This window comes from Lygodium microphyllum, chromosome 17, assembly GCF_053477565.2.
Source record: "Lygodium microphyllum isolate KBCC chromosome 17, Lygodium_microphyllum_v1.1.10, whole genome shotgun sequence".
NCBI classification, from domain to species: Eukaryota; Viridiplantae; Streptophyta; class Polypodiopsida; order Schizaeales; family Lygodiaceae; genus Lygodium; species Lygodium microphyllum.
The window spans coordinates 102822726-102846679 of NC_141151.1; positions in this window are offsets into that span (position 1 = coordinate 102822726).

Here is a 23954-nt window from a genome sequence, read left to right on the forward strand (position 1 = left end):
TCAAGTAACTAACTAATCAATATCAATTCACTAACAAAATTAATTAACTAATTAAATTAGCTAAGTAAGAATATTTTTAATTATCAACCAAATTTTTAATGGATTTATTTTATTAATTTAAGAACTAATTTACTAATGAACTAACTAATTTTTAACTAACTATTTAAATTAGATAACCACCCAAAAATAACTAATTATTAACTAAATTATTAAAATAATTTAACTAATTAAATTTACATAGCTAAATAAAAGTAACTAAATTTGGAGGAGGCAGGGGACAAAAAGCTTTTTGGGGGCACCTGGGGAGGGGGGGCCTAGGGGAAAAAAAAATTGCCTCAAAAGGGGGCACCACTGCCCCCTTGTTGGGGCTCTCTCTCTCTCTCTCTCGCTCCCTCGAACTTACCTCTTTGTCCACACCCACGCCCACATCCGCACCATCCACCCCCCCCCCATGCATGTCTCCACCGCCCGCCTGCATCCATGCTACCCGCCTACTCACCCGTGTCCATACTATCTGCACTGCCCACATCTCTCTCTCTCTCTCTCTCTCTCTCTCTCTCTCTCTCTCTCTCTCTCTCTCTCTCTCTCAAAGCAAAAAACACATTCACATTTTCTAAATTAATTAATTAGCTTACTAATCAACCTATTAATGAATTAAGTAATTAATAAAAATTAAGTAGTAACTTCTTTAAATTAACTAGCTAATCAATAATTTTTAAAATTAATTAATTAATAACTAATTAATTTAGATCGATAACTAGTTTACCAATTCAATAAAAGCTAATTAAAACTTAATCAACTTATTCATAATAAATTAGCATATGCATTAATTAATTAAGCAACTAATCAACTAATTATTTAATAAAATAATAACCAATTAATAATTAATTAACCAACTAAGCAAGTAGTTAGCTAATTTATTAATTAATACTTAAATAACTAATAAAATTATTTACTATTTAATTAGTTAAACTTAATAACTAATTACTTAAAATCAATCATTAATTGATTAAGAAATTATTAAGTTAATTAATTAGCTAACAAAATTATTTATTAGTCAGTTAACTTAAATTAATAACTAACTACTTGAAATTAATAACTAATAACTAATAATCAATAACTAGTTACTTTAAATTAATAATAAATTAGTTAAAATTAATAACTAATTGATAATTTATTTATCAATTATAAATTACTTATATTAAAATCATTTAAAATAACGATTAACAACCAATAAATATCTTTATTTCAAGTAGTAATTACTCATTTTACCTTTATATATTTATTTTATAAAAAATCTTATTAAATAATTTTATCGCATAGTTATTTAGTAATTAGTACTATTTATTACTCAATCAATTAATATTAATCTATTAATCAAATTGTTAATCATTTATTTTATTGGTGTAAAAATTAATTAACACATATATAAATCAATTAATATTTACTTAGATGGTGTCAATTAGTTTATTGATTGGTTAATTATTGTATTAATCAAATTATATCAATTAGATTATTAATTAATTTATTAATTAATATTAGTTAGCTTATTCATTAGTTCGTGCATATCAACTAATTAATTAATCAATTAGTATGAAGTGAACCATTGGTATATTAATATTAGTTAACTTATCTATTAATTTATATGTTAGTATCAATAATTTCATGTAAATCAATGTGTTAGTATAGTAATACTAATTAATTAGTTAATATGTTAGTTGTATGGGATTTTTTTGGAGGGGATGAAGAGAGAGTGCAATTGTATGTGGATTAGGATCGTTTTGCCCCTCGAGAGAAAGGGGTCGCTTGGCACCCACATCTATATTAGTTATTTGGGTTTAGGGTCCATGCTATGTAAAAGAGAGTGCATGTGGTCCAGGATGATTGAAGAGAGAGAGTGCATGTGGACTGGAATCATTCTATCGCCAAAGAAGGGGTCGTTGGCATCCCAATATTTGGTCTAGAAAAATATAAGAAGCACCCCTCCCCTCCCCCCTCTCTTGTATCTTTCTCTTCATACATCACATGTCTCCCATCCTCTCTCTCTCTCTCTCTCTCTCTCTCTCTCTCTCTCTCTCTCTCTCTCTCTCTCTCTCTCTCTCTCTCTCTCTCTCTCTCTCTCTCTCTCTCTCTCTCTCTCTCTCTAACCATAAGCGCGGTGAAGTTATATTAAAGACGAGACAAAAGCTACATCAGAGAGAGCCACGGAGGGCAAACCTAACTAAGGTTAGAGCCACTATCTCAAAGTGGTTATATAAGGCCACACATCCCCTATGACACAGCACCTCCCCCTCCCTCAAGTTGTGGAATATTTTCTTAATCTCGCAGGTATGCACATCTCTCTCTCTCTCTCTCTCTCTCTCTCTCTCTCTCTCTCTCTCTCTCTCTCTCTCTCTCTCCTCTCTCCTCCCTTTATCTATCACCCCCCAGTTTCTCTCCCTAGCTCCCTCTTGTTGTTGCTCTCTCTCTCTCTCTCTCTCTCTCTCTCTCTCTCTCTCTCTCTCTCTCTCTCTCTCTCTCTCTCTCTCTCTCTCTCTCTCTCTCTCTCTCTCTCTCTCATGCACATGCTTTATATATCCTCATCTCTCACTCTCCCTCTCTTATATATGACATATACTCCCACACCCAGTCTTTCAATGACACCCATATCTGACATGCATATTCATACATGTGTAGATAGCTTTGGAAATGGATCCAGCATCAATTGGTACATCAAACACTGAGGCATGCATATATGTATCCCCTCTCTCTGCCAAACCTATTATACACTACATAAATAGTCAGTTCCTGATGTTGAAGAAGGAAGACATTTGCAATGGCAATGGCTACCGTGTTCTTGCTATCACCCATGTGAATGGCCGAATAAAAAGCACACCAATCCATTGTAACAATGACCATGAGGCTAGCCAAGTATATGTTATGGATACCTTGGCCTCGTAAGACTATCTTGTCGAATAAGGAAATGGGCCTACATTGTAGCCTTCCCCCACTATAGACCTCACCCAGAACCCTTGCAACATTGAGGAAACAACAATCACCACGAAAGCCTCACCACCCCTTGGACATTGAGAAAAACAAAACCATCCCTATCACACTTGGTATGGAAGAGGAGAGTATGCAAGAATCCTCTTATGTTGTAAGTGTTCTTGAGTACATAATGTCTTCGTGGGCTTGACACCAAGTGGTACGTCATTTGCATCAAATATGAGTGCTATAGAGAGAGTGGAGGAGATCCCAGTTTTGTATGATGGAAATGTGGCGTACTACGAGCTTTCACCAAAGCAGACAATATGCATCCAATGGAGGGTATGGAGCAAAAGTACGATGGCCATTGCTGGACAAAGCCCGCATCAACATCAATGGAATTCCCCGATATACTATTCGTCGAAGCAAATGTCCCAATAGAAATTGTGCTGGCATGTCAATTTTTGGCTCTCCAATCAAGGTGGCATGGACATGTACAAGATTTTTCATTTGCTCCACTATCATTAAAATGATTCTAGAGTCGCATGACATGGTTCTAGTACCCTATTGCAAGTAAATCATACTAATCAAGTCCCAACACATGCCATGCAAGTAAACTCAATACCACCATACCGACCATCAGAATGTCATTTGATGGTCTCGAAAGCCTTGGATGCTTCTATTGTAAGACTCCCCCCCCCCGCGGGTCCTACTCTCCAAGTGCGCGTGTAGTGATTTATGTGATATCAGTGAGCCCAATGTCAAGACTATTCATCCATCGAGGCACACATAACCATGAGGTACAAAGAGACATGTACAGAGCTAATGTCAAAGAGGTGCGAAAGACTGTAGAGGAAATGGTAAGAGACTTTAGTGCAACTAGACCTCGACACTTGCAAATGATTGTGGCTAAAAGTTTAGTGACGAGTGCCTTGGTTTGTGAGCAAGGTGTCCCCATGTCTAACACTACTCTCGACAATGCTCGAGGAACTCCGACCACTCCTTTAGAGGAATAGGTAATATATTATTCTATTCACAACACATTCCAAAATACCATTTAAAAACCATGCATATGAAGATCAATATTCTATGCATCCAAGTTCAAACACATAGTCCATCAGCATGTGTTCTCCCCTCTATTCGAGCATATCTCTAGTTATGTTACTGCATGGATTTATATATATTGTTATCTAAATGGTTTACGTTTGTTGTAGGGATGATATAAAATTTCCTCCCCCATGGTAGAAGTTTTTCTATTTAATCCACTAAGGCTAATCATCCCTTTGTTATATGTAACATTTTCTTTTTCCTTAATGTATTTTGAAGAAAATATATATGGTTTATATCTATTATAGTCTGATTTTTGGATGTATTTTTGTCGGACTACATAAGAAAGGTAGTTTTGAATTATTTATCTTATAGGAAAACTAATGTAGGTGTCTTTGGAAAATTTTAATGATACATGACTATATTAGGCCATGATGGGGCTTTAACCACCCTTTGTCCTTGTGAGGATTGGACTTGCCCCTCTTAACAAGTGCATGATATGACTAGGCCAACTTATCCTTTAGCCCACTTCTACAAATGCTTGCTCTCGACTATATCATGAGTTCTCATTGATAATATGCCTTTAATCTTGAACACATAATTATTGGACTATGATGGGGTTCTAAGCACCCCTACTCCTGATACAAATTGATTTTCGTCCAATTAGCAAGCCTAATCCAGTGCATGACATAACCGTATTTATATTCCCAAAATACTATTTGAAAATCAACTCTTATGTAGTTAAGATAATGATAGGGTATCTTATTACCCTTAGTCTTTGTAAAAGTAGATTATATTTTCACTTACACCTAACCTGGCTCATGATGTGAGTATATTGCTACACATACATGATGGGGTACCTCATAGCCGCTAGTCATATATACGTAAAATTCCATCTCCCTTTACTTTTTTCATGCTCATGATGAGACAAATTATAATACACATAAACTATCTCTTTAATGTTGATCTTCTCTAATTTATGATATAGTTCTCCTCTATAAATACTTATCCTCAACTTTGTAATAAATAGTGATTGAAAATTAGGCTCTAATCTTGAATCCATTAGACCATGACCCTTTTGTAAATTGAAGTTGGTCCATTTTAGCAAGTCTAATTTAACTCTAGCATACTTCAATACCCTTAGCCTCCAAAAAATTTGATTGAATATTCCATTTGTACCTATCCTGGCTCATGATAGGATTGGTTTGGTACTCATAAACTAGCACTATAAGATAATGTTTTTTTCTGTTCCACCCACTTCTTATATGGTTGACCATCATAGTCTACCTCGTTGCCCCTAGTCATATACTAATTTGATTCAATTCTCCTTTCACGTCTTTCATGCTCATGGTGGAATAACACTTTTAAAATATCACTATAATGTAAACCTTCTCTAAATATTTTATGAACCTAACTTTAATAGATATTGTTTTCCTCTAATATATGCCAATGATGTCTAGTGAAAATCCATTTTAATGCTAAGTTTTCACCTAAGGTAAGGATGAGTAAATCTTCTCCCATGGAATGGAATCTCATCTTCTAAAGTTAAAGCAACATTGTGCATACAGATTTTTCCATGGTAGCGTATTTGTTGGGCAAGCCATTGACAATTATAGTAGGTGCTTTATATTCAAAATGTCAATGACTAGGCCAGCCTCAGGGGTTGACTTCGTAAATCATATGCGAAGGAATGGCACTAGGGACCTACGCAATAACTAGATGTGCTTTGACCATGTGCATTGCATTAATGATTGGACCACAATGGTAGCACATGCGTATAACCCAAGGTAGTTTCTCTTACACGATTCTACTATCACAACACAAACTTAACTAACATAGCTCTCCTTACTCTTCCATTCATGTCTTGTGTTTCTGTAGTGTACAAGAGTTGATGACTCTGGAAATATGTGAGATGAAGGAAGAGGATATAGATGCACAAGCTCTTTTTTGGACAAAGATGAATAAAGTGATGGAGAAGTGTGGACACCTAAGCACTAATTTTTGACGATTCATGGAAAACGAGGCACCCACCACAAGGAGGGCCATCTGCACAATGTTCAATTGTGGTTTGGGCAATGTAATGCAAGGAAGAGAGAGATCTTTCTTATTTCATTGGGAACAAAGTCTCCAAATACACACATCACAGTATGTGCACAAGAGTTTCCAAGATGAGTATAAGCACTTGTGTGGCTTGTGGAGATGTGCAGCCATGGAAGATAATGCAACAATGCAATATCAATTCATTCAAGCTTGGTGGGCTTCAGGGAAAGTTGTGGATTGCAATCTACGAACAATTGATTATTGGCTTAGTTGATGACATATCAGATATCCACGTTGGAGGTGACACTTTTTCGGGGTAAGACTAGTTCGTAATAGTAGGATGTGATGTGTGGTGCATTTGTTTTCTCATGCTCCATACCTTCTCGTATTGTATTTTTATCTAGGTGGTGGAGAACATTGCTCATATGCCAACCACAAACCTAACAGAGTGAATGTATGCAAGTTGGTTGGTAGGGGAGGGATTCAAGGAATCTATCAGCTTATACGATACATGGCCAATGCTCTATTACAGAGCACAAAATAGCATGTGTTCATTGGTGAAAAGTTCCATGGTGTAGGATCCAATGTAGAGAAGCTTTTGAGTCGACTACAATAAGGAATTAGGCCCACACCTCCAGCAGCAACAAGGATGGTTTAGGAGGTGGCAAGAAAAACTGAATTGCATCAACGTCCTGATGTTTGAGGAGACAATGTGACTGTAGCAAGAAAATGCAAGGTTGATGGGAAAGTGGGGTCCAAGGAAGCCAACGCCTCTCACAGGCTTGAGTATGTTACTAAAAACATATCTAAAAGAAAGGGTACAAGAAAACTAAACTTTGAGGACCCTTTGCCTTCCGACCAATCAAGGGTAGTATCACTAAATTATTCGAAGAAAATGGTAGTGGAGACAATCCTTCATGACAACATTTGGGCTATAAGAAGTGTTCCAACTCGCAGCTGTGTACAATGTCAAGGATAGTTGGGAGCTAGAGAGAGAAGATGCAAAAAACCTATCAAAAACACGACACATGGAAATGATAGTGTGGACCGTACATGGAACATTTGTTCTTCCATTCATCATGCACTGCCCAAGGTTCCACAAGTATGGCCAGTGGCACAAGGCACAAATTTGACCGCAGAAGAAATGCACATGTTGGAGAGTGGTGGGCTTGTTTTACAAAAGGCGGCACAAGAGGTGGATGCTAATGAGGGCTCGTGTAGATATCGAAGAGGTGTTCCACAAGATGCAAGGAAAAGGATAGACTCGACATTGGCTCTACATGCAACTATGAAGGGCCACACTGTGGTGAAGCCCTTGAAGCATGAGGTTTTCAAACTAGAGACACCTAACTTAGGTGTCATGTAGGATTTTTATAATGTGCACATTGCAAAGAATCCAACATGTAATTGCCAGGATTTCATGGATTGTGTCGCAGAAGGAAAAGCGTATTTGGCATGCTATACTATGTGTACCTTCGAGTGTTTGGAATGGATGAAAATGCCAACATGTTTATACACCAACCCATACTCATTGAAGAAAAATTGCACATTGTATTTGGAAACAGAAGAACTTTTCCAACACCACCTATACTATGACTAGCAATGCAATGCCAACACTACCTCTTAGCACAACCATGTTTTATTTTGCCAAAAAAGTACTGTTATACAATCCAATTGGATGGCTTGTGTCAAAATTTTGACAAGCCTTTGGTGACCTTGTCTCTCTTAATTTGTCAAGCAAAAACACTTTTTGTAAAGTTAACACTTTTTTTTTTTGGGGGGGCGGGGGGGAGGGGAGGGAGCTATCAATCCATTGCAATTAAAGTTCTAACAATATAAGAGTGGTCGCACAAGCATTCACATTATGAGATATAATATGTGTGTGTGTGTGTGTGTGTGTGTGTGTGTGTGTGTGTGTGTGTGTGTGTGTGTGTGTGTGTGTGTGTGTGTGTGTGTGTGATTTAAGAGAAGTGTTTGTTACAACACGTTGGTAGGTGAATTGGGTAGTCGGCCTCTAACAACCCCCAAGACAACACCACAAGATCTCCCCTCAACAAAACCCACGAGATAGCACCATTGAACACATGATCAAATATTCCTAATCACTCACTTCTCATTGAGACTTCAACTCAACACTCAAGAAGTTTAAACCTTCAAGCTTAAAATTTACCATATTTAGAGAGAAACTGATGCGAAAACAACCATGGCTGAGACTCTGACAACACAAGTTTTCAAATTCACACAGCTTCTATTTTTTAGGGATGGTAGCCCCATGCAAAAATTGCCTTTGCCCCACAAAGCATGGTTACCTCAAGCACTGCAGAATCAATTGTAGATCCTTTTTGTTCTTCTTTTCTCAAACAACACATAAATACAAACCAAAAATGCAGGTAACCAAAGCTTTATACTGAGAATTTTCATATCAATTCAACTGCTACAAGCATTTCACTATTGTAGACATTCCATTACTGCATCAAAATAGAGTTTACACTGATATAGCAATGGATAATCATGATGACTTTCATGGGAAACCAAGTTGGTGAAGTAGATGTTGTTGAATTCACCTGTTGCCTCATGCAGGATAGAAATTGCCTCATAGAGCAATGTTTGTAGAAATACACTATTGCTCTATACAACAAACACATAACTTATTTGCTCTAAGAAGTACAAACTTGCAAACAGGAGGACACTTTCTTTAATTTCAGATTATCATTTCAGCATAACAGCATATACATCTCAGTATATCTTGCATTGATGAAGAGTTACAGAGCTTCAAATGTTATGAGCTCTAATTCATCATTTTCTTGGCTGCAAATCCTTTTGAATTTCCACTAATTCAAGTATGTGCATTCAATACATGCCCATAATACATATTTTCTACCACATACCCAGTTTCAAATGTAGAGATTCTTTATTTCCATTCTTCTCTCGTGATGGGAAGCCTCACGCAAACAACTAAATATACATCACTCTCAACACGACGAAGAACAGCCCTCTATTGTCTCTCAATCATATCCATACATCAAAACATATGTCCATACTTTGTGCCCCACGTAGTAGTAGAAGAAAAAAAGACAAAAGGAAGACTCTTATTGCCATCATCTGAAAACTTAGAACTCGCATCAGCCAATTGGCTTCAATAGCCCTGCCATCATGCTCCATAGCTCTAATAACTTCAGCTGCACGGTCTCTTTCTTCTAAAAACTTCTTCTTCTTAAGCATCATATTTCTTCCTTCTCTTCCGACTGCAAGATTATTTTCTCTCTCTCTCTCTCTCTCTCTCTCTCTCTCTCTCTCTCTCTCTCTCTCTCTCTCTCTCTCTCTCTCTCTCTCTCTCTCTCTCTCTCTCTCTCTCTCTCTCTCTCTCTCTCTCATATGCTAATTGTCATGTGTAGAACCCTTCTCCCCCTCTCTTATTTTTTTTATAACTCCTCACGTTTTTGCTTTTTTCCCTATTCTACCAAGCTGCCCCCTGCTTTCCCTTAATTACTAAATGGCAAACATGCCCCCTGCCACGTAAAATTCCACTCAAGGACTCAAAATCGAAAGTGGAAGCATGTTCCATGTATGAGGATATCTCTTTCTGCATGAGGCGCGTGTCTCAAAACTGAAATATCACAACCACATGTCAAACATGCATGGTACCACTCGAGATTTCCACCTATCAATCCAACTCTTGCTATGGGTAGATGTTAGAAAGACAAAAAAATAATTTTTGCATGTGTTACCCCACTTGATCCCATGCAATATCATGTCCCCAATCGCTCATTTTCACCCACCAGTGTGCCATAATCTGATGTGAGGCATTATTATGCAATGTGGAATGATCGCATGCATGTGAGAGAGAGGAAGATAAACACGGAGAGTGAGTGAGTGATTGATATTTATATATATATATATATATATATATAGGTGTGTGTGTGTGTGTGTGTGTGTGTGTGTGTGTGTGTGTGTGTGTGTGTGTGTGTGTGTGTGTGTGTGAATGTAGAGTAAGGGAGCAATTGCATGTACAACCCTAAACTGAGAGAGAGGAAAGACATGGAGCAATTTGTATATGAGACACACAGAGAGAGAGAGAGAGAGAGAGAGAGAGAGAGAGAGAGGGAGAGAGAGGTGGTGGGGACCATGGTGTTCTATTTTTGGGTGATCACATGAATGAATCCACGTTATGTGCTAAAGAGAGAGAAATCGTTTACACGAGATGTTGATTGAGTACGCTAGAAAGAGAAAAAGAGAATATACACGTAGAGAGAGAAACTTAGAAACTGAGAAACTGACAAGAGAGAGAGAAAGAGCGGTACACACAGAGTGAAGGTAGTGGTAGTGATTGTGGAGGTGGTGAGGGTAATGGTGGTGGTGGTGGTGGTGGTGGTGGTGATAGTGGTGGTGGTAGAGATGGTGGTAGTGGTGGTGGTGGTGGTGGTAGTAGCGACAATGGCAGCAGTGGTGGCGGTGGTGGAAGCCGTGGTGGTGGTGGTGTTGATGATGGAAGCCATGGTGGTGGTGGTGGTGAAAAAAATCTAGGGGTGAAATAAGTGGACTATGTGGAACAAGAAATGGAGGTTGCCCAAAAAACCTTGCTCAAAAAGCTTGCTTCTTGCCCTTCACCACAAGATGAAAAGAAGTCGAAGCCTCTCATTCAAAGAATTGTTGGTAGAAGTACCCCCATTTGAAGCCAAAGGAATGTTTGAAGGATTTGATGACTACCCTTGCTATTATTGAGTCCGCCGTCATTGTTAATTTGTTTGAGGTTGAGGATATAGTACTTGCTTCTTCCACTAAGGACAAGCCTTATTGATTGTGGGGTCTCTTCACATATGACCTACCAATAGGATTGGCTTTAAAATCTTTGTTCCAAAGGGGGTTCCATCACCATTGATGGCAACTCTTCCATACCTATTCGTGGAGTGGGGACTATTTCCCTTGCCAAATAGATAACCTTCATCTACCAAAGTTCTTTTGTTACCAAATTTAGGATTCAACATTCTTTCTATCAATTTTTTGACGCAACTAAGTACTCATGTGGTCTTTACCTACAATATCTCTAGAAATTACATGGTGCAGTGGAAAAAATCTAAGCAAGAAGTAGAGAACACACAACAAATATGAGAAAAACACAAACTGCTTTAATTTCAAATAAACTAATACAAAGAGATGGATCTTCCCATGTGCTTCCACTATGAAGCTTAGATGGCAATCTAGACAGATGATAGGTGAAGAGCTTAAGGGTAGCTGGAAGAACTCTAACTAGGTGAACGCTAGAATGACAATGGCTTTGAAGGGGTCTTCCTTTTATAGCTCGAGAAGGTAGTATGGTTAGCTTATCTAACTATATTATGAACCTTCCCCAGCCAAGAAATATTCCATGGATATTTCTTTATCGAGTGTTGCCCTTGGATCCCAAAATAGGAGTCCTTGATAACTCCTACACCCTGCAACTCAATGCATTGTACCTCAAGTTACTACTAGCGTACCTACTTTATCTAATCCAAAGGCTAGATCCACAAAGGTCACTTTTTTGCCATCTGGTCACATAGACCTCATCTAGCATACAAGTCAAGATCCAAGTGTACTCAAACATGGCTTCTCCTCATAATGGGAGCCTTACACCTTAGAGAACCAATGCCCATCGGTGGCATCTTACAAGGATGGGGCATTGAGCATATCTAACACCCCCCTCGATGTCCACCCGCAAGTGACCTACATTCTTGGCCCAATGCCAAGTCCTTGCAGATAAACTCAAAGAAAAACCTTTGTAAGAGCTTTGGTGAATATATCTACTCCATTCTCCTCCATTGGATAGTAGACTATCTCTATATCCCATCCTCAATCACATCATGCACATAGTGATACTAGACATCAATGTGTTTGGTATATGCACAAAAAATTGGATTTTTAGCAATGACAATGCAACTTTGATTGTCACATCTTAGCATTGCTAGATCTTTATCCTATACTCCCATATGCCATAGAATCCTCCTTAACCATAATGCTTCACATGTAGCAAAAGAAGATGTCTTGTACTTTGCTTCGGTAGAAGACAATGCCATAGTTGATTGCTTCTTACTGATCCAAGAGAAGATTTCTAAACCTAAAGAGAAATAATATTCATAAAACTATTTTCTCAAGTCACTATCACCTACCCAATTTGAGTCACACTTTCCCATAAGAGCACTTCTGGAATTGTATGTGATACCATAGTCAAGAGTTCCCTTTAAGCATCTAAGCACCGCATCCCAGCTTTCCAATGACTTTCTCGTGGTTTATTTGAGAACATGCTCAAAATACCAACATCAAAATTGATATCTAGCCTAGTGTTACACAAGTAGATGATGTGAAGAAAATTGCTAGGGTTTTCACTGAGGACACAGAGAGTGTATGACCACGACAGAAACACAAAGAGACAGACGCAGATAAAGAGGTCAAAACTCAAACCCTAAACGAAAAACTCAAAACTCAAAACTCAAACACAGAAACTCAAACACAAACGGAAGAAGGGAGAGAGAGAACACAACTTTGAAGCGAATGAATGTTGTAAATGAATATAAGTGTGTATAGTGTGCTCAAGGGTAGAGCAATATCGGGGTGTGACATCCACTAGACATGGATCCCAAGTTTGTGTGACCACCAATCGGAGTGTATGAGTATTGAATAGTGAATGGCAACAGGCTAGTCACCAAAACGCAGTAATTTGGAGGCTGAAAACTAGTAAACACAGCAGTGTACCGTCGATCGGAGGTTGGAAACTGCGCACAATCTATCATAAACAGTAGGCTGAAATAGTGTCTGATGTGGCTCTGGCGATGACTAGATGATCAAATCACAGCACATGATGATGTCGCCAAGAGTTGACATCAGCATGGATGAAGGCACCGATAGTAGGAGCAAACACGGATGGAGTGGCAGCAGTCTCGAGGGCTAGACAGCCATGTGGGAGGAGGCTGATGGCATGTGGAGTGAGAAACCTGCACAGATGGAATGAGGCTAAATGGGAGCAGCCTATCTATTTATTGATGTGGAAGGGCACCCCAAAAATTAGGGTTTCCACTGAACTCTCTCGAACCGCTCCCTGTTTTAGGGTTTCCACTGAACTATCTCAAATCACTCCATATTTTTGGGTTTTTACTTTAAAATAGTATTTTTTAGTGTGTTTTGGGGCTGTTTAAGAGGCTAATCAGCAAGTAATGCATATTTTAGCTCAACACCCTGGCCCAAAATTGAGCTAAAAGGTTAGGCCAACCAATGTGATGTTTATTGACCCCAAGGCGTCCCACCCCAAAGCAGCCAAGGCATTGGACAAAGGGTGCATGTCGACTGCCCAATGGCCTACCAAGACTACAGAGGTGATGGTTATCTTACCAAGGGAATCCACGTAGTCACCCCAGAGAGGACAGGGCATTGAACAAAGGGTGCACATCGGCTATCCAGTGGCCTACCAAACCCTACAAAGGTGAATGGAACTACATGGAACTTTTTTTTGGAATAAATGAGGTAAATATTATGGGATGCGGCCGATTGAGTAATAGTGACCAAGAAGACAGGAGTAGGGAGGGTACACCCAACACATCACAAAACAGAACAAGCTAACCCATCCACTTAGGGTGTTGATGATGAGGAAAAATAGGTGAAGAGGTATCCATGTGATGGAGGATGGTAGTGGGGTAACAAAAGCTGCCAGTGGAAACAACTTAGGATCCGCTCAAGTGGTGCTCTGCACAATGAGATGCAAAGTATGCTACATGCTGAAGAATGCTCATGCAGCAGGTGCCACTTGGACAGTGTCCCTCATGGAAAAATTATTCACTTGTCCAAGTGTCCTAGTACAAAGATGATGAAATCATGAAATGCAAAGGGTAAGGTACAACAAGGGGAAAAGCCGATATCGAAGACAAAGTGTTGAAGCCTGTAGAATACCAAGAAATGTAGGAACCCCCTCTCAACCTTGATGTAGATGCCAAAGAAGGAAGAGGAGACTGCTAATGTCAATCTTCATACAGTGCCAAGAATCATAAGGAATGAAAGAAGATCAAGTGGATGAAGTGGATGAAGCACCCCGCTAGAAGAGCAAGGTAGAAGTGACTGTCATGATAGCATCGAGAGAGATGCTGCATGATCCGCCTCGGGAGGGAAAATCACCATGCTGAAAGAAGAGCAAGCACTTCTAGGATGATGAAACCATGAAAGGAACGGTGTGCATCCCCACGCCTCTAGCCCAGGTAGGACCAAAGCAATCTACAAGTTATCCCTACACTGAAAGACAAAACCTTGCAAAAGAGATGAGAATCTGCAAACACAGATGTTAGTGGTGAGATGCTCCAAAGCAAAACATAACAGAAAGAAAATCTAACTCAAAATAAATGCAATGAATGTGTATGTATGAGTAAATGCAGCGGAAGACAAAAAAAGGAAAAAGCTAAGGACAATGAATCCTATGGGCCTAACTCTAAGAGTGTGAAAAATGAATGCTAGACTAACCTAGGGTATCCCAAAGAACCTAGAGACATGCTAGTCTAAGAAGTTGGCTACTATCGCGTATGTCCAGAAGCAGGGCTCTACCAAGGGACCGCCTGACAAGGTGGGGAGAAAGGTGAGATAGAGGCATAAAGTGCAATGAGATTTGAACCTGCAGACCAATCAGCAAGTCCCTCAGGGGTAGTGAAAGAGATGGGTTGTTGAGGCTATACTCGAGCCACATGTCCAGCAACAACAACGAATTCTACCTTATTTGGATACCACATTTTGCTCATGTTGCTGAAAGTCTTTATCAACTGCTAAGAAAGGGCCAAAGGTTTATATGGGAAAAAGAACATACTCAGGCTATTCGGAAACTCAAGAAAATGCTAATTTCAGCCCCCACTTTAAAGAGGGCTAATTACTCTAATGGATGGCCCATTATACTCACATTGGACACAAGTCCTATTGGAATAGGATGGGCAGTTGGTCAAGACGACCTTGAAGGCAACAGATATGTAATCCGCTTTGGAGCAAAGGTTCTTAATGAACGACAAAGAAGGCATGCTCAAATTAAAAGAGAACTTTGGGGAGTAGTAACTGCATTAAAATGTGACAGGGAGTACTTCATGGGCTCACACGTTATAGTTGAAACAAATTGCCTTCCACTCTTGGGCATGATCGCCAATTGTTCCACTCCCGACATAGCCATGCTAAGATGGATAGCCTATATTAAATCCTTAAATCCTGATTTGAAACATATTGCAGGTAGAGATAATCCAGGTGCTGACATGCTTTCACGTGCCAGATATAGGGATAAAGAAGAAACGATGGATGAAGAAGAATCAGAGTTTATAAATAATGCTTTAAATGAGGTACAACAAAAATTACATCAAGTACAACAGGTTCAGCCGCTAAAACAAATTTTACATCAGCAAGGAAGGATGAAACAACCAAAGAAGGACAATGGACAGCTAGTAAACAGCATGTTCAATGTTTTGTTATGGTTTGTTCACACTTTAAAGAAGAATATTATGTAGATGATTGGCTAAAAATTGGCCAATTTTTAAGCACTATGACAAAGAAGGAAGATTGGACTAATGAAGAGTTCAAGAGAATTAAGAGAAAAACTTATGGTTTTTTTCTTAAAGATGGTTACCTTTGGAGGCATGCAAAAAAGAAAGGAAGGGCACCTATTCGTGTCTTAGGAGACAAAAAGACTCAAAGACAGGTCATGCAAGAATTTCATGAAATCCTATTGGCTGGTCATAGAGGCATATGGGGCACTTTTGCCAAAATAAAAGAGAAATTTTGGTGGCAAAACATGTATAAAGACATTGAGCATTTTGTTGAGTCTTGTCATGTTTGTCAAATGTACTCTATGGTAAAGCATAAAGATGGGCTTCAACCTACCTATCCTTTATCCATTCACTATAGATGGGTTATTGATTTAGTAACCATGCCTACAGGAATTTGGAACATGAGATATCTAGTACTTGCTAGAGAAGATCTCACAAATCAAGTGGAAGGAAAAGCCTTGACAACAAAGTCTACTCATGTTGTTTGTAGATTTTTACTTGAAGAAATATTTTGCAGGTATGGATGTGTTGCTAAAGTAACTGCTGATAGAGGAGAATTGGATGCTGATGAGGCTCGCCATTTCTTTGCTCAATTGGGAATTAAGTTATCTCTTACTTCAGCCTACAACCCTGAAGGCAATGGTAAGAGTGAAAGAGGTCATCAACCAATTATTAAAGCTTTAGCAAAATCATGCAAAGGAAAGATGAGGGAATGGCCTAAAATGCTACCATTCGCATTATGCTGATAGAACTACCCATAGTGTAGTGACAGGATATATGCCGGCTGAACTTATATATGGACAGCCACCTGTTATGCCTATTGAGCAATCCATTGTCACATGGAGTATCTTACCTTGGGATGAAGGCATGAATAGAGAAGAGTTGTTGTCTCTGTGCATAAGGCAACTCGAAAGAAGGCCAAAAGATGTCAAAACAGCCATTGAAACGCTGAAAACGGCAAGATTAAAGAATAAGCAGAGGTTTGACAAGCATCATCGACTCCGTCCAAGAGCTATTCAAGAGAATGATTGGGTACTTGTCTATGATAGCAGCCTGGACAATCAATATAGTGCTCATAGGAAGTTAGCCAAGCGATGGTTTGGACCATATGTTGTCAAAGTAGTACATAATAATGCTACTTACTCTTTGGCTGAAATGGATGGGACCATGATTAAGATACCAATAGCCGGGAAACGAATCAAACTCTTCAAACGAAGAGAATCTTCAACTTATGAACTTGATGACTCAGATATGAGCCCTCTACTTAAAGACATGCAGGAAGAAAAAGACTTAGAGAAAGAAGATGAAGACATATCAGAAGAAGACCTTCCTTGACCTGTAATCTTATGAAATGGCACATGCCGGAGGATGTGCAGGTTAGGAGGGGGTAAATGTCAAAGAGTTTACTGTTCATAATATAAATCATGGGATTCTTATGAACACAGAAGAACTTCACTGGGAGTTATATGAGGAATTTGCATACAAAATTCAGACATTGTTATTCAATAACCAACTTAGTTACATAAGTTCTTTTGTATTTAGCATATGATTTTCAGTTATATCATGTATATTGATGAAAAATAAGTCTATGGGAACCTACAACTTGGTCAATTGGAAGTAATTAATAGTCTGCAGGATAAATCACATTGATTCAGGTGCAAAAATATGGTCAGAACTCAAGAAAAATGCCTAAAAAAATGCCAAAAGTCCACTAAGCTCACAGGGGACCTGAAGTAATAGACTTAAGTGACCAGCAAGTGACCTGGGTAGGTCAAAAAGTGACTTGGGCCTGAGCAGGGAGCAGCCCGCATTTTTCAGCGCAAATGCGGGCTGCACAGTCTGAGCACAACTGGAGAAAGATGAAGCTATGGTGCATGCTTTGGAGCATGCAAACTGAAGATCAACAGGCCCAGAAGCTGAAGATGTAAATACGGTGAGAGCTCCACTTCTCTACCGATTTGTTCTTACGAAAATGCATGTTGAAACAGTCTATAAAAGGAGGAAATCTGAGAGAAAAGTATTCAGCCTGCTCTTATGCACGACTTCTCTCATTTTGTCTACCTCATTATTGGTCCAATGAAGCCCGACTTGTACCCAAGTACTTGAGTGACTTTGGGACAAGCAAAGGGTGAGGATTTTGAAGGTATATGGGTTGTTATGGGCTGAAATAACCAGTCATAAACAGGGCAGCCCACTATTATTGTCCATTTTTATGAGCAAACAAGAGATTTATGTGGTTGTAATGGAAGGAAATGACCTCTTTTCATCAGGACATTGTTCATTAATGATTAGAGGCGCTTCTTCATGAGTTTATGCACTCATTTTGAGCTTGATTATGGGCTGGAATTTTCTGTTTTAAAACAAGGCTGAAGCTAAAATTATACTTCTTCAATTCATTTCATGTATCATTGGCCCAAATCTTAAATGTATTTGAGTCTATCAACATAATACTTGTTCCAAAGGGTTGAAATCCATCTATGTACTTGAAATAAAAGCCATTAGAACTTGCATTTGATATTCATAATTGAATTGAGAATCTGAAAATATCCTTTATGATATGATGTATGTATCTAGAGGCATTTGATATAATCAAGATAGAGTTATTTCTTCCATTCATGTATGCTAAATACATAGAGAAAAAGCTTGAATTCTTCTTCCATACCTAAATCATTTCTAAATCCCGGATCTTATTAAACCCCAATCTATTTCCCCTTCCTGAACTTTGAATCCTAAACTCCTCTTCTGCACTAAAGCCCCGGTGGCAGACCTTCATCCCTTAACACGATGACAATGGGGAGCAGAAGATGGGAATCCCTACGTAGGTTTAATCCAAGGAGAGTGTGAAGATGCACCATAAGCTGAGGATGAAAACCCCTACGTATGAGCGGTCATGTGAGATGTGAAGCTCGGGATAGTGAGGGGGATGCCCATCACAGTCAACCTAGGAGTTATGGGTGTGCTCCTTTGCTGAAAGGTGAGAGGCACTATGTTAAAGGGTGGCATTCTCCATAACAAAGTATCATGGTGCAAAGAGGTAAAGAATGGGCTGGAGAAGGAAAAGGTGCTAAGAGCGGAGATGGAAGATCCAACCCCTAGGGTGTGTGATGCAGATATGGAGTGTAATCCAAGGTTTTGGAAAGATGATGAGAGGTGATCAAGGTGTGATATAGTAGAGGGTGGGATGGGAGGGAAGTGAGAAGTGTGTGTGACATGCTCAAATGAAACAGAAGCTATAGATGTACCTAAATTTCTTCTGCTTCGTGAGCCCCCTCTATTGAAGTTTACATATGCAAAGCCATCCAGATCCTGTATCTCAAAAGAAGAAACAAGTGAGGGTTTTGATTCATGCAACACAAAAGAATTGTACAAACCTAACATTGGACCTAGCTTAGATGATGAAGATGGATCGCTAGACGTTTCAAATTCCATATGTCCTCCATGATCGAAGAGGTGCCAGTCTCACCAACCGGTCCAAATGTGGTAGCAAAACTAGTAGAAGGGATGTAAACATCATTGTACTTGTTGCAATAGTACTCTTCAAAGTCCTCCTCTGTTATGTTAGTGAAATCTAGTGAAGGTGGAGTGCCATCCTCCTCACCGAGTCCATAATGTCATCTCAGGGCCTCCAATGATGGAGAAGCTTGATAAGACATCATAGGACCTGGAGAAGAAGATGTTTGGGACATTGTGATTCGGTTACGAATCGTATTGTGTGCCTCGCACAAAGACTAGCTCTCCATAATGTCCGCAAGATACTCTTTACAAGAGCACCGGCTCTGATACCATGTGAAGAAAATTGACAGGGTTTGCACCGAGGACACACAGAGTGTACGACCACGACAAAAACACAAAGAGATAGACATAGACAGAGAGGCCAAAACTCAAACCCTAAACTCAAAACTCAAAACTTAAGACTCCAATCCTAAACGCAAAACTCAAAACTCAAACACGGAAACTCAAACACAAACAGAAGAAGGGAGAAAGAGAACACAACTCCGAAGTGAATGAATGTTGTAAATGAATGTAAGAGTGTATAGTGTGCTCAAGGGTAGAGCAATGTCGGAGTGTGACGTCCACCGGAGACGAATCCCAAGTCTGTGACCACCAATCAGAGTGTAGGAGTGATGAATAGTGAATGGCAGCAAGCTAGTCACCAAAATGCAGCAGTCTGGAGGCTGAAAACTAGTAAACGCAGTAGTGTACTACCGATTGGATGCTGAAAACTGCACACAGTCTGTTGTAAACAGCAAGCTAAAACAGTGTCTGATGTGGCTGACGATGACTAGATGATCAGATCACAGCAGATGATGATGTCACCAACAGCTGACATCAGCATGGATAAAGGTGCCAACAGCAGGAGCAAACACGGATGGAGTGGCAGTCGTCTCAAGGGTTGGACAGCCACGTGGGAGGAAACTAATGGTGGCTGAAATCTACATGTGGAGTGAGAAACCTGCAGAGATGGAATGAGGCTGAATGGGAGCAGCCTGTCTATTTATAGATGTGGAAGGGCGCCCCAAAAATTAGGATTTCCACTAAAATCTCTAGAACCGCTTTTCGTTTTAGGGTTTTTACTTTAAAAGAGCATTTTTTAGTGTGTTTTGGGGTTGTTTGAGAGGTAATCAGCAAGTAATGCATATTTTAGCTCAACAGATGAGGCTCCCGATCAACCTCCTGTACCTCGCAATGTCTACTAGTATTGCTATATCCCCAATGGATAACTTCACATTGACCTCCATAGGTGTAGCTATCTGCTTACACTCAATTATGCCAAATGCTTTAAAATATTACATGCATACTTATTTTGAGAGATGAAGATTTTGCCAAGCACTTTCTAGACTTCAATCCCCTAACAATAGTGCAACAAGCCCAAGTCAGTCATTTCAAACTCAAAGCTCAAAGCCTTTCAAGTCTAATGAATCATATCTTCATAGTCACCTGTAATAAGAAGATCATCTATATATATGATAATCACTATAAAATTTTCACTATCCCTATAAACATACAAGTTAGCATCTAAGTCACATCTTTTGAAATTCAAGCCTAAAAAGAATTTATCTATCCGTTGGTACCATACTCTAGGGCTTGTTTCAACCCATACAATGCCTTCTTCAACTTACAAATGTTGTTCTCAGAATGGGGACCTCAAACCCTAGTGGCTAAGCCACATACATCTCCTCCTTGAGGTATCTATTCAATAACGTTAATTTATTATGAATTTGTTAAATTGGACACCTCTTATGAGTGGCCATTGCAAGTACTATACGAATAGTGCTCATTCTAGCAGTTGGAGCAAATGATTCGTGAAAATCAAATCCTTCAACATGAAAAATCCCTGTGCAACTAATCTAGCTTTGTACTTTTCTAATCTACCGTCAATCTTGTACTTTACTTTCCAGACCCACTTGGTGCCAATATTCTTCATCTTTTCTAGCCGATCCACTGGCTCCCAAGAAGTCTATAGACTTTTATTATGGGTCATGTGACGGGTAGCACCACTATCCAATATCCATGAGTTAGTGGTAGATATTTCTTGTGCCGAGGAATACACTTCCTCAATGGTCGCCATAAATAACTCCAACTCTACTTCAATTGTATTGGCTGTCTCCTTCCCTTTAGTCTTCATGATGCCATTGTTTTCATCTGCCTTCTTCACGCAACAATCTACAATTACATGACTTTTCTTTTTTAAGTATGTGCACGCTCCTTGAAGCTTTTTCTTGCCGCCCTTCTTTTAATCACCGTTGGTAGAGGAACCACATTTGCCTTTCTCATTAATAGAGAATGTAGCATCTTCATTGTTGCTACCTTCTCGGGCTTTAAGCCGCAACTCCTCCATTAATAGTGCACAAAGTTCCTCAAACATCAAAGCTTGTGGTCTCACCCGAGTGTTTAGGGTAGTTACCAATTCATCGAACTTTGGTGGAGAGATCAGAAGGCACCTCTGAGCTAGCTCCTCACTAGTCTTTTGTATCCTAACGCCAACCATTTGGTCATGCAGATTTTTTTATCTAAGTGATAAATGCTTCAATTGTCTCTCCTTCAGCAAACTTCTCTACTGCTAGTTGATTCTCCAAGTTTTGAATCCTTGTTTGATTTCACATTTCATACTAACTCCTCAATACGTTCCAAGCCTTTGATGCCTTAATTGTATGTTGAATCAAGGTCAAAACATTGTAAGAAGAACAGCTTGTAACTAAGGCACACAATGCATCTATATTCCTTCATTTCCAAGTTCATAGAATATTTGCATTTGGAGGAATCATGACACTCAAATTTGATGGATCAAGGGTGGGTTGTGGTTCTGCATCAATCCCCAACACAATCTCCAGAAGTCCATAAAAATCAAGGATAGTTATAATTTTAAACTTCCGCAAAGTGTAGTTTGTACTATCTAACTTGCTTTTGTTGAAGATTGATGGACGAATCCTCTGTGTTTGAATTGTCAATACAGTAGCACCACCACCTAATGTGCCAACACCACTACCTAATGCAATAGACGACATTTCTTCTCTTTGTTGCTAAAGCCCTTGTCTTTCATGTACTCTTCACTCCTTAGAATCCCTCTAAGCTCTAATACCATGTAGAAATTACAATGCAGCAAATAGAATATGAGTAAGGAATAGAAAACACACACCAAATACGAAAAAAAACAAAAGTTGTTTTAATTTCAAACAAACTTATACAAAGATGGTTCTATCCACCCGTGCACTTCCACTGTGAAGCTTAAATGACGATCCAGATAGATAATAGACGAAGAGCTTAAGGATAGTTAGAAGAACTTTGACTGGGTGAAATATAAATTAAAAATGGCTTTGGAGGGGTCTTCCTTTTATAAACTAGGAAGATAGTCTAGTCAACCTGTCTAATTATATTATGAACCTTTCTTAATTGACTAGAAAATATTTCATTTACTTACCATCCAATCACATAGACCTCATTTGGCATAGACCTCATATGACATACAAGCCAAAACCCAACCAATGTTTGTACTCACATATGGCTTCTCCTCAGCACCATAGACCATCAGTGGCACCTTACAAGGAAGGGGCGTTGAGCATATTTAACAATGTTATGACCATTAAGAACTCTTCTACAAGTTCTATCCTTTGGATAAGTACTTAGGAGAGTGGGCTTTACAAGCTCATTATCCTCACTACACAAACTCCCGAGTCCCCACGAGCTCAATTGTCTAATTATATTATGAACCTTTCTTAATCGGCTAGAAAATATTTCCTTTACTTACCATCCAATCACATAGACCTCATTTGACATACAAGCCAAAATCCAACCAATGTTTGTACTCACATATGGCTTCTTGTCATAATGCAGACCTTACAACTTGAGAGCACCATGGACCATCAGTGACACCTAACAAGGGTGGGGCATTGAGCATATTTAACAATGTTATGACCATTGAGAATTCTTCTACAAGTTCTATCCTTTGGATAAGTACTTAGGAGAGTGGGCTTTACAAGCTCACTACCCTTACTACATGAGCTAGGGTTACTTTGGTATACCTATTATGGACACCTGAATTTCAACTCCATCATACAAGCTTCTTGAAGTCAAGAAGGGGCTAACATAAGCGGGGTCACAAATTAGACTATGAGTTAGATATCAAACAAGCGTTCAAGTCCATTCAGATTCCTATTATTCCAAAAGAAATGCATACCATTCCACAAGTATGGAACTCTAACATCCCCAAGGAGGGGTACAATATGGAACTTAAAGAGTCCTCGTAGGGGCCCAAAAAGCACCACATGCCTATCTTGTGAGGAAGAGGATAGCACCTATCTACAAGGGAGAAAAATTTTACTTGTTAGCCAATATTGCCCTACCGTGTTTCTTTAGCATGTCCATAATACATGCTTGCCATGTCAAAGAAAGCTTAGGAACTACTTGTAACTAACATGCCCCAACCATGTTTCTTTATTGTCATTTATGAATATCAAACTCTTGAACACCAACTAGACTCAAAAGTTACATAACTCTCCTATAAGGGAGAGTAATGACCAGTAACCAACATGCCCCTTATCAAGGGAAAGCAATAACTATTAACCAACATTCCCCAACTATGTTTCTTTATTGTGTCCATTCTGAATATCAGACTCCCTTATCAAGGGAAAGCAATAACTATTAACCAACATTCCCCAACTATGTTTCTTTATTGTGTCCATTCTGAATATCAGACTCTAGAACCCCAAATAAGACTCATGTAAATTTTGTACCATACAAAAATTTAAGGTGCTACTCATGAACAACAAAGCTTTGGACATATACAAGTTGCCACATATTTAAACCCTCCATGGCAATGCTAGTAAACAAGTCTTAGCTCGATCAAAGCTTTCATCCATATAATGGTGATGTGCA